This window comes from Canis lupus, chromosome 27 (assembly GCF_011100685.1).
Source record: "Canis lupus familiaris isolate Mischka breed German Shepherd chromosome 27, alternate assembly UU_Cfam_GSD_1.0, whole genome shotgun sequence".
Classification (NCBI taxonomy): Eukaryota; Metazoa; Chordata; class Mammalia; order Carnivora; family Canidae; genus Canis; species Canis lupus.
In genome coordinates this window covers 15543237-15556524 of record NC_049248.1, presented here as the reverse complement: position 1 = coordinate 15556524, position 13288 = coordinate 15543237, and the positions used below count along the sequence as shown (strand labels likewise).

The 13288-nt window shown below is 37.3% G+C and overlaps 1 long non-coding RNA gene across 1 annotated transcript; it reads left to right on the top strand.

Annotated features, from left to right (window-relative positions):
* The first annotated feature begins 2298 nt into the window (after positions 1–2298).
* LOC111092888 lies at positions 2299–13085 on the top strand. Its single transcript, XR_005379639.1, has 2 exons — positions 2299–2480; positions 12871–13085. It is a non-coding gene; the product is annotated as an uncharacterized LOC111092888 (long non-coding RNA).
* The last annotated feature ends 203 nt before the right edge of the window (positions 13086–13288 follow it).

Below are 13288 nucleotides of genomic sequence, written 5' to 3'. Positions count from 1 at the left end.
GCTGTGATAGTAAATCCTATGTATTGGCTTGCCTGGGACATGGGATGCCCAGATATTTGGTTAAACATCATTCTCAGTACGTCTGTGAGGTTGTTTCTGGATGAGATTAGCATTTGAACTGGTAGACTGAGAGTAAAGGAGACTGTCCTCCCCTGTGGCTGGGCCTCATCCAATCCACTGAAGTCCTGCACAGAACAAAAAACCTGAGTAAGAAAGAATTCTCTTTCTCTGCCTCTCTTGAACTGGGACATCCATCTTCTCCTGCCTTCAGACTCCGACTGGACCAGCACACCTGGGTCTCCAGCTTGATAGCTACAGATCTTAGTACTTCCCAGCCTTGAGAGCTACATCAGCCAATTTCATATAATAAATCTCTTTATACTTATTTATATATAAATGTTTTTACTTAACTTTTAAATACATTTATATATATCCTAGTAGTTTTGTGTTCCTGGAGAATGACAATGAATACAATCATGGGGTATAACATTTCTCCTTTTTTTTATGACCTAGGTGGTTGTTCATCAAACTCTTCCTCTTCAAACTTTTCCTCCCTTAGCATTTCCACAACCCTTTCTGCTAGTTCTCTTACCTCTCTGACTCCAAATCATTGGCTGTCCTCCTCTCAAATGTTCACTAAATTTGAAATTTTAAAGCACTTTCCTCCCCTTCATCCCTACTATGTGCCCCTGAGGAATTTTTACCACCACACTCAGTTTAATTACCATGTGTTTGTTTTTTCTCCAGTCTTCACCTTTGCAAACATTTATCCTCCACACACATTCTTCTTCCGATTGTTTCTAGGTGTTTCCACCTGGACATGTGTATGCACTTCAGACTCAACACATTCAAAGCTATGCACGTTATTCTCATAGTTGTCATCATAATTATCCAGTCATTTAACCCAAATCTCAAAGTGACTTCAACCCTTCTTTTCTTTAGCACTACCTTACACTGAGTGGTTACCAAATCTTACTACTTTACCCAATGGAATCAATTAGATTCATCCCTTCTTCCCCACTGTTCTGCCTTATCTCTGATCTTTTATGCCCACAACCTTCCAGCTCCTAGTATACCTTCCTACCTCCTGTCTCTCCCTACTCACAACACTGCCAACAGAGATGTTACTCTAAACAAACACATGACAGTGTCCTTCCCCTGCTTGAATGTCTACTAACATTTCCCCCAGAGGTAAAAGGACAAAATAAGAATATGCATTCTGACTCAAACTTGCTATTCCAGCTCATCTCTCACTCCACTCCACCAGACCCTCCACATGCAACCAAAACAAGTATTCATGACCATTGCTCTTTCATGGTGACTCTGGAATCCCTCTGCCAAGTTATTCACCACCTGGTGAACTTCTATTTATCTATCTTTCAAGGTTCTCACACTGAAATGTCACTTTATCTGAGTAGGTTTTCTCAACACCTTCAGGCATGAACAATCACTGCTTTTCAATTTCCCACATACTTGAAACATTCTCTGGCTCTTTTGCCATGATTAACTTACATGTTGGCATCCTCCATTCTCTTAGAAGCTCCCTCAGAGTAGGGACTACATTCTATTTACTTTTTTGCTTCCAGCATAAATGTGGTCCTTTGAGCCACAATTAATAGAAGAGACTCAATAAGTGCTAAATGTTATTGTGTTGGGGCACCTGGGTGGTGCAGTGTGTTAAGTGCCTGACTCTTGGTTTCAGCTCAGGTCATGATATCAGAGTCATGAGAACGAGCCTTGCATTGGGCTCTGTGCTCAGTGCAGAATCTCTTGAGAGTCTCTGTCCCTCTCCCTCTGCCCCTCCTACTCATAATTTAGGGAATATATTTTATATAGAAAAAGGGTTTCCAGGATGCCTCAAATTTCACTAAAATCAGAAAGAAACACAGAACTGGAACCTTCAACCAAAAGGTTAGATATTTATTTAAATTATCTATGGCTTTTAGTTATTATTAATATACAGAGATTTTAGGAATCTTAGTAACTGTATTAATGAACACTTGAAGATGTAATTTTGATCCTTTATGATACTGGTCTCCTAGTGTGCCTACCTCCTGTCCTTCCCTCCTCTAGTCATGGCATCCTTAGGTGCACATCCTTATTTGGCCTGTATATCTGTTGGAAGACAACATTTGTTCTCTTTGATAAGAAGCAAACATTTTATCAGACTTTGTAAAACTTAATGAAGTGTGGGAGGTAGCCTACAATTGTTCTGTGATACCACTTTATGAGAGCACAATGGCAGGAGAGCTGCAGAGTAGCACCCCTTGGGGAATTGCTCAGCACTAATGAGGGAGAGATAGAAGATCTGGAGGAGGAGCAGAGAAGCTGGGAATCTTGGTGGGCTTCGTGGTGCATTGTGGGTGCCTCATGGCTGCTCCACTCTTCTAGTTGCCATTTGACTCTAGAGAAGAGGATCAGCAAAGACTCTCCTAAGATTTCCTGGAACAATCCTCTATCCCTTCCTGGTTTTCTGTCCAGTGAGTACCAACAGGGCTATCTCTCGAGTTAGGTTAAACTGTATGTCAACCCCAATCTCCATTACCATCACCACCTGGAACACTTAACTCTAGGCACAGCCTATGGCAAAGATCACACTTCCTATACCCTCTGCATCCTTATGGGCAAGACCTAGTCATAGTGGTAGTAAGGGTGCTTTTTAGATTTAAAGTCATCAGCTGTTTCCAGAAGATGACTATGTAAGGAGATCATCCTTAGTCACATCTAAGAGCAAATTAGTCTAGATGTAAAAATGTCTTTCTTTTGCAGAGAAGCAAAATTCTTCTATGGAATTTATTTTAGAGCAGTGTTAATTAATCCCTAGAGCTAGACAAGGGTGTTGTTTCATGCTGTTCCTGAGAAAGAGACTATCTCAGGGCACCAGCATTTCATTTCCAGCCTCTGAAATTCAAAAGCTCTCTGGAGGAGGCCTGCACAGTTGCATACTGGCTGCCACCTCTGGGCAGAGCTTAGAGAAGCATCTTCTCTACTTCTTTTTTTTTTTTCCTCTCTACTTCTCTTGAGCAGCTCAGTAGATACATCTCAAAATGGATAGAAATATAATAGGGGCAGGAACGGATGTACATAGAGCAGTACAGGAATTCCAGAATGTGAGAACACTGAACAAGTGTATGGGCTCTGAACAAATCAACACATGTATGCCTAACTTCCATTCTTTTTTCTTTATCCCATGGAATTAGAGGAGGATATTTCATAGTTACAGAGGATACAAAATTTCAGAGTCATAGCCTTAGGGACAAATGCACAAAATTTCCTTGTGTTTCATGATATTACAGTACAGAGGCCAACTGTAGCTATAGAAATATCCAACTGCACTTTGGTCAGGGGGCTCTTTAGGGGAGGAGAGAGAAGATAAGAATCCCTTAATATAGCTCTTTGTGGGAAAAGACAAGAGAATATGATGAAAACTCATAAAGACAAAAGTGTCAATTCATGCAAACCAATATTATTTGTAAGTTAGAAAAAGAGGAAGTGGCCATGGAGTTAAATTTTGAAAGATGAATAAGTACCCAGATGAGGAAGAGCATTTCAGGACATAGAGAACAGCATGAGGGAAAGTGGAGAAGGGTGAGTGAGGAAGCCAGGAGCATTCATATTCGTATTGGTGACGAGGGATAGTTGCAGAGAATGAGTTATCAGGGGAGACAAACCGGGACCAAGTCACTTAGAACCTCTTTGCCATACTGAAGACTTCCCTTTGCCATGACAACTCAGGCAGTAGGAACTCAGGCCATCTATAACACGCTGAACTGAAACAAAACTAGTGGTCACAGAAATTTAATAATAAAGAAACAATATGCTGTAGTCAAACAGGAGAGAGCCACATCTTTGCAAGGGAGTATATAAAAACCCACCTCTCCATTGCCCCAGAACCAGCCTGTTCAGAGGTTCCAGTCCCAGAGCCGACATTTATTCACTACATGAGCAAGTCACCTAATGTCTCTGAAACTTCTTCATCCTCCAAAGTGGGGATATTTATATCTATTTTACAACATCATCTTGACAGTGAAATGAGCCTCTATCATAGGTGAAGGCATTTATAACAGTGCCTGGCATATAATTATTCAGTAAATGCTATTTTCTTTTTTCCCTTCTTCTTTTCTCCTTGTACATTTTTATATGTTACCATAACCCCACTGAAATGAATTTCTACCCCTCCGCCCATTCAAATCTTACTTGACTTGTTTATTCGCTTATTCATGAGTCCATTCATTCAGCAATGGTTATTGAGTGCTTGTCATGTACCAAGAAATGTGATGAAGCTGAAGATGAATATGGCAGTGCCTACTCTATTGGAAAGGAGAAATAAATAAATACACAAAGGCAATGTAAGAATAATATGAAATCTTCCTTGACTACTCCAGTTGTAAGTGATCAATCATTTCTCTGATTCCTTATGCCACTTTCATCACTTACGGCAAAATTACCTTGTAATGTAGTTAACTTTTCAAGTGGTTGTGATTCATCTCCCCAACCAGATGTAAGTTCCATAAGGATGGGCACCATATCTCATTGCTCTTGCAATCTCTTCAGTGCCTTGATCATAAGAATTTAATAAACACATGCTAATGATGGTGATGAGCTAAAGAGGCAGGACCTTCTTCACTCATGCATTTATGCAAGGAAACTCCTATCATTAACAAACTAACACTCTACTCCCCTTTTATTGTCTTCTCATAGAATTGATATGAAAGGAAACAAGGCATGCTCTGTAAGTTTTCATTCATAAGACTGCTGTGTCATTTCCCATCCCCTACAAATGGGCTTATTCCTAAACTTCAACCTTTCTGAGTCTTCAGTCCTGCCATGCCCCATTTACCTTCTGCAGATGGATGATCTGGCTATTTCTTTCACAGAAAAAGCAAAACTCCTTGAATGAACATTTCTCAGACTTTCACCTGTTCTTCACCTACATGCTTATTTATATTCCAACCTCTTATCTCCTCCCCCCCTTCATTCTTGCTTAACATCACAATCTTCATCTCTTCACTGGATCTAATTTTCTCCCAACTTCAGATGAGTCTTGCTTCCTCACTAATCTGTTCCTATCCCATGCCCAATCCTCATAATGCTAAGCCTTTCTCTACTGTCTCCTTGCTCTTAGCAAATAAGCATGTTTTAGTGTCTCCAATTAAAGAATAAGAAGGAGAAGAGAGGAGAGAGGAGACGATGAAGAAAACAAAGCATTCCTTGACTGATCCCCCTCCACCAACTGCCTTATCTCTGCCCTGCCTCCATAGTCAGGTTTAGTTTGGGCGTAGATAGCATTTTTAATGACTTTCCCCAAAATTAAAAAGAATGAATGCTGTCTCAATGCAGACATCTTAGAAAACACACTACATAAGTGGTTTTTATGTCTGTACATTTTTTTTAGTATAACTTTAGAGGAGGAATTTTTTTAAAGGTTTTATTTATTTATTAATGAAAGACACAGAAAGAGAGAAGCAGAAACATGGGCAGAGGGAGAAGCAGGCTCCCTGCAGGAAGCCTGATATGAGACTCAATCCCAGGACCCCAGGATCACAATCGAGCCGAAGGCAGATGCTCAACCACTGAGCCACCCAGGTGCCCCTAAGGGAGGAATTTGTTTTCATCATATGACTAGATCATGAATTACTTAACTGGTGCCTTATAATTGAACATCAAAGGTATTTCCAATTTTTTATCATTATAAATAATGCTGTGATTAGTACATATCTATACACTTTTGTGCATATCTCTGATAATTTCCTTAGTGACAAAGTGTGATTTTTTTTTGGCCAGAGACCACATTTTGGAGGGGCTTAAAAGAGTCACAGATAACTTGCCTTCAAAGACTGCATTTAGCATTTACACTTCTCTGCCTGACATTCACTCTTCAATTCACTGAAATCTGATTTCCTGAATCTGTTTGAATCGTTCTCCAGGTTCCAATTTCTAGATTGACTGCACTAACCCCAAAGCATTTGACACCACTGACAATTCCCTCCCACCTATCACAAAATGTTCTCCTCTCTTGGTTTCTGTCACATCACTGTCCCTTGGTTTCTTTCCTGCCTTTCTGTGCCCCACTTCCCAATCCCATTTTTTCTGCACTGCCTATGTTGCCCATTAAAATTTTTATACCTTCCTTGAACTTCTTTTCAGTATATTTGATCTTCCTGGTCAATCTCATCCAACAAAATGTTAAACTACCACCTAGAGACTATAACTCCAAAATCTCTACCTCTAGTTTAGAAATGTCCCTCTTTAGCTCCAGGCTATCCAACCACCAACTGGATGTTGCCTTCAAACTTGATGGTTCCAAACTTGAACTCATTATCTTTCCCCCTAGATGTGAAGCTTTGCCTGCCTTTTGTATCTCAGTTATGATGACTCTTACTTGCCCAAACTAGAAATCTTGGAGACATCCATCCTCACTAAATCCTACAGTTTTTTCCTAGAGTTCTCCTTTCTTTTGAACTGGACTTAGCATAACCTATGATAAACTAATTTATATAGCACTTTATACTTTGAACTATGATCAATCTTTTTTTTACATATATATATATATATATATATATATATATATATATATATATATAACTTGTTATTCCGTAGCTTTTAGGTCTGTGTCATGTCTCCATGGAGAACTGGGATTGTGTCACTAATCCTTCACACCAAAGTTCCTTTTTGGTATGAAGGAAGGTAAAAAATAATAAATTGTTTACACTCAATAAATGTTTGTTGAATTGAATAAATAAACAAATCATTACTGCCCCTTACTAAAATGCTGAAGCAGGAGATAAGTCTTTGGATCCTGTTTTCCTTTCCTGCATCTCTTCTATTATTCCTTCCTCTCCCAAGGCATTCAGGCCTTTCATATCGACCAGTCTTTTCTATGAAAGAGGAACAAAATGATCTGATAAAAACTTTTACTGTGAGATGCATCATATCTCTCCCAGGAATATTTGCATGTTGAGAGGTCAGGGGATAGCACAATTTAACAAAGGCAAATGAATGAGAAGTAGATGAAAATTTGGGATTCATCAGAGGATGTTTGCAACCATGTCATGTTGCATGTGTATAGCAGACAGAATTTTTACATGATATAGAATTATTTTGATTTGAAAAATATGTTAGGGTAGATTCCAGCATTTGTCATGCACTATATAGAAGCCACAGCCTTAGCTCTTCTCCTCAGTTGCCAACTTGCTGACACGGTGTGTGTTGTGGAAGTCAGTGGAGAGGAAGTCCCTCCCTAAGGGATAAAAACAAAGCCATAATACTATTGTCTAAAATGGTCCTTGTGGTACATGGTTTTTATGTCAATAAGCCACATATCTCAATCTCAAAAACTATCTTCCTTTATTCAACAGTTTAAAGGAGGAAAAAAAACTTTCAGACATGCTAATTCTATGCACAGTTCTTATATTAAGTCATTACAATCCCTTCTTAAATCTTTCCAGCCTTTAAGTGGATTTAAAAGAAAAGTGCAGGGCAGTTGTGTTTCAAGAATTATATAATACCAAGTTGGCTTAGTCTGTTTTTTTTTTTTTTTTTTTCAAACTAGCAGTGGTCCTCAGCTCTATGTGGAAAATAATGTGCTCACAGTAATGCTGGTTGGCACAGCAGTCTCCCATTTTTTCAGGCTGCAGGATTCCTCATTACACACAGCTAAAATGATGTTTTACATTGACACACTGGGCTCTACCAAACATCCCCACATTCATGCAATACATCGTTTCATTGGTGAGAAAGGAAGAAATTTCAGGGTGGGATCAGGGCAGCAAGAGACTGGTCTTTGAAGAGTTATGACATTATTTCATAAACTGCACATCTCAATCCAAAGATATTTTGCACTGCAGACACTATCAATCTCAGTCCACTTTTTTTCGTATCTGCTAAAATAATATTTTCTTTTATTCCTATGAAGACATTACCATGAAAAAATTGAAGTGTGCCCATTCTGTTAAATAGTAATGCTTCATTTCCCTGGCATCTACACCTGCCATTGTTGCTTTCTGAACCAGTAATATCTGACAAATGGCACAACTGAAGGCTTATTTCTGTTATCCTCATGAATAAGATGTGTTAAGAAGGCAAACACAATTCTGCTTCTTCTCCTCCTTTTTACTTCTCCACAGAAGTTATCTTTTCCAAGTACAATACTTCACTTATTTACCTGTTTAATATTTATTAAGTAACAATTGTGTGTAAGAAATTTATGTTCTTCACCATTATTCAATTCTCTGCTAGGGCTATTTTTTTTTCTTTTGGTGTTTCTTGTTGGTGTTGTAGTAGTGGTAGTCATAGTGAAATTCCAACAGGTGGTCAAGAATGACAAAGAGACATCCACTTCCAGTCAAGATGAAGAACAGCAACCATTATCCCTCTGGACCAAAACAACCTAAAAAAAAGACAAAATATATCAAAGGAGTGGTTTTCAGAAATTGAACATCAGAAAATTAAGGACAACAATCACTGAGAGACAAGAAAGAAACGAGGTGAACATTATGAATGCCCCAGCTTCCTAACTGAGGAGAGTTTCCAGGCTGTAGCACAATAAGAAGAACCCAAGTAGATCCCAGAGGTGTTCTTGAGAAAACAGAGTCAGAAGTCTAGGTAAGCCATGGCAGCTCAAATTCACAGGGTAAAAGGGGCTGTGAGCAGCACTGTGGAGATCTATGGTGGGTCTCCCTGGAGTATAAAAGAATTCTATGCCATAATAGAATTCCACCCAGAAATCGAACAGGTGGTGGGATTAGCAGACAAGGACACTGCAACAGTTATTGTAACCATTTGATATGTTTACTAAGTTAAAGGAAAGATTGAACATGTTAAGTAGAGACGTGAAAATATATAAAAGGTGCAAATCAAGCTTCTAGGAATGAAACTATAATATCTGAAATGAAAAATGCCTCTTATGGGAACAGTAACAGATTAGATACTGCAGATAAAAATATTGAATTTTCAGACATAGAATTAGAAACCATCCAAAAAGAAATACAGAAAGAAAAACATTGGGGGGAAAAATGAGAAGATCTTCTGGGAGTTGTGGAACATCTTCAAGTGGCTTAATATACATATAATTGGTATCCATAAAAGAGAGTGGACAGATAAAATATTTAAAAGTATAATGATCAAATTTTTTCTAAATTTGATGAAAACTATAAACCCATGAATCCTAGAAGCTCAACAAGTCCCAAGCACAATAAAACACATGAAGAAAACTACACCAAGGAACATCATAATTAGGATGCTTAAAACCAGTAGTAAACAGAAAAATTGGTTAGGGAGCAAAAAGTCACATTATATACAGAAGAACAAAGATGAGGAGGATAATTGACTTCTCACTGGAAACAAGACAACAGAGAAGATAGTGGAGCAGCATCTTTAAAGTACTGGAAGAATAAAACTATCAACCTCGGATTTTATATCCAATAAAAAACTCTTTCATAGCGAAGGCAAAATATTTTTTTAAATCACAAGCAGAAATAATGCATTAGAAACTATGAAAAATAAACTTTTTTCTTATTATTTAACTCCCCCTGAAGGATAATTAGTATACAACATAAAAATAATAAAAATGTATTGAATAGATTTTAAACATCATTAGTAGTTAGAGAAATGTAAATTAAAACCACAATGAAATACTATCAAACACCTATTAAAATCGGATGTCTAGGTGGCTCAGTTGGTTAAATGTCTGCCTTGGGCTCAGGTCATGATCCCAGGGTTCTGGGATGGAGTCCCATGTCAGGCTCCCCGCTCAGGGGGCAGTCTGTTTCTCCCACTTCTTACTACTTGTGCTCTCTAGCTATCTCTGTCTCTCTCTGTCTCTCTCTCTCTCTCAAATACATAAATAAAATCTTTTTAAAAATTCTCTAAAATTAAAAATACTAATGATGTGAAGCAACTAGAACTCTCATGTCCTACTGGATAAAATGTACAGTGGAACAACCACTATATAAAACAGTTTAACAATTTCTCAAAAAGTTAAACACATACCTAGCAGCCTCCATGAGCAGCAAGTGTTTCAGTAAATGAAAGCCTTCCAAATCACCATCCAGTAGACCTGCAACCATCCATAATGACAGGTGAGTAGTTGAAAGTGAGGAGAATTAGTCATTCTCTTTCTAACCCAAAGTAAAAGGCTTAGAGAGATACCAATTGAGAGAAATCCATTTTTGCCCATAAAACAGATTCTATTCCACCTGGCGGTACTATTACCTTTGGGAGACAAACCCAAATTTTCATGATAAAAAAAAGGATATTATTTTGGATCCTATTATAAAAGTCTTACAGAAATAGCTATAACACAACTGTATAATAATAAGCCTAAAGGAGTATGATAATCATACATTGTATAGCAGGGCTTTCAAGTTCAACATCTGAAGCAATAATCATTTTTTAATTACTATAATTTATTTTACATATAAATAAGCAATTTTAACAGCAAAATATTTTTTAATTAGCTACACACAGAAACTATGCAGATTAGCTTAAGCCCCTATTTTCCCAAACTCAAGAGATATCTGAAAGCCTTGCCAAAACTCAGACATGGTCTTTGGTAAGTCCAGCATTTCCTCATGTTGAAAAAATCAATCACTGGGCCCTAGCAGAAACAAACTACTCTAAAATATCACTTCTCTACTCTCTTTTAACTTTTTTAAGCACAAGATATATAGAAAACATGCACAAATAATAAGTATGCATCCTAGTGATCTATCTCAATGGGAACACATCCATCTAAGCACTCCTTAAGTTAAGAATGAGTACATTCCTAGACCTCAGTCCACTTGTGTCCCCTCCCAATCATAATCCTTGTAGGACTTTCCTGAAGTCATGGATATCCTGACATCTAATGACATCTAATCATGACACCATAGATTATTTTTTTCTATTTTTAAACTTTATATAAATGGAAAATTATACCATATGTTTTGTTTCTTCCCTCAACTTTTTCTTTGAAAACTTTTAAACTGTATTCATGTATGTCCTAAGAATACAGAAAAGTTGTAATATTGTATAAAAAAATACTCATATATCATTAACCTAGATTTACTAGTCACAAATATTTGGCCACCCTTCTCAATATATATTTCTCCCTTTTTATAGATTATAGATAGATGATAGATAGATAGATGATAGATAGATAGATAGATGATAGATAGATAGATAGATAGATAGATAGATAGATAGATAGATGATAGATAGATAGATTAGAAACTAAATTACAGATAGGGACATGACACCTCATTTTTAAATGCTTCACCATGTATGTCCTAAGAATAAAGCCATTCAACTACATAACCATAATATTATCACACTGAAGAAAATGAACAATAATTCCATAATATCTACCATCCAATTCATATATAATTTTCCTCAATTTTGCCAAAAATGATTTTCATATACTCTTTTTCTAAGCAATATTCAATCAGGTCTCACTTATTACAGTTGGTTGTTAATTATCTCTTTGGTCTCTTTTAATATACCATCTAATCCCTGCTTCTTTTTTTTTCCCCCATGACACTACCTTTTTGAAAAATCCGGACCAATCTGTCTTCTACAGTATCCCACACTCTGGACTCGTCTGTTTCTCTATGGTGTCATTTAACATGTGCCTCCAGTCCCTGTATTTCCTCTATGATTAGGTCTACAGCCTCAGTGAATTCAGGTTAAATATTTTGGGCAAGAAGACTACATAGAAGTATACCCAGCTATCCAATATACTCTCATATTCCTTCCTTCCATATAATTTCCCACCCCAATTCTTTGGGGCTATTTTCAAGAAGAGCAGCAGTTAACCCCATTTAGTAAAACTACAGATATTCACAGAAAATGTGGAATAAAAGCCACATTTGCCAGTCAGTGTGCATGCGGTTGGACTCAGATGGCTGCAGCGTCATTTTCACTGAGGTCTTGTCTCCCTGACCCTCATGATGACAAAATAGAATCTTGAATTTCATGTAAAAGGGACAGCATACTTCTTAGTATTATTTCAGAGAGAAGTAGCCAAGTCTGCTTTTGCAGATACTATTTATTAAAGACAAATATTTCCCACTGCATTTCATGTCTATCAGAATCAAAAAAGGCAAAGAAAGAGAAGTGAAGTGGAATTAGAGACTTAGCAGGGGAAAGATGATAGTATTAGAGAGGTGGCTTTCAAATATTTCAGACCATGACTTAGCACCATGTATACACAAGCATGTATACAAAAATATTTACATGTATGTATATATATGTATATGACAATACTTACCCTTACTATGTGTGAAGGAACCCAAATATTTTAAATCCTACTTTGTTGTCTATCTTTTTAAATAAAAGATTTTGTGTTTTATTTATAAAATTCTTTTTACTCCCAACAATTCATGTCCTGGAGTTGGGGAAAAATGCATTAGGCTAGATAGGCTGTGTTTAGCAAAGAAATGAGGAACTGGATTAACAAAAACCGTATACCTGAGTAGAGAATTATCTGTTTCATTTTAATTATTCAAACCAATTGTCTCCTTCAGCTATAGAATTATATAAAGACCAATTAGAGTTTAAAAAAAAAACACTTGAGTTTGAATTCTTGCCTGTTTTCAGCCATAGTACCTTGAATAGGTCCCTTAGATTTTCTGGGATTATATTCCTCCTCTGTGAAACAATATCAACAAGTTTCCTGAATTGTTGTAGAGGTTAAGGCAGAAAGGGAATGTGAAAGGCCTACCACAAAGCAACAAGTGAATACTGTGTTATGGTTCTAGGGAGTGAGCACAAAGGTCACAGCACAAATTCCCTTTTGATTGAAGAAATCAGAGTAAGTAAACCATGTGAGCTTTTGGAATCATTTTAGAGTGCGCTTCATTGCCCTGATAAACCATCAGTTCTCTGTTTCAGACCATCTGCAGAAGAGTGGGTCAGACAGTGAGAAGCACCGGATGAAAAAGATCTCAGTATGTACCTACATCCTCTCAGAATGATGCATTTATCGGATCAAGAAATGGTGGAAATTGGCACAAATGACCAGCACAGATGATGTGAACTTCCTGCCATGAAAAGAGGACCTAAAAGCCAGTAAAATGGTTTAAATTTGTGCTGGTTTATTCCTCTAAGCGGATGTGTCTCGCTTATCATTTGTTTTAATTATTCCTGATGTGTTGCCTATCACATCACAGGCTTCTTCAAAGGGAAAGGAATAAGCAGTTGTCATAACAACAAAGCTCTTCATTACCCTGGGAACCTTCGACAGCTTTATTTAAAATGAAGGAGAAAAAAGAACCCTAACCAATTAGCTTTATCAGTCTGATTCATGTTC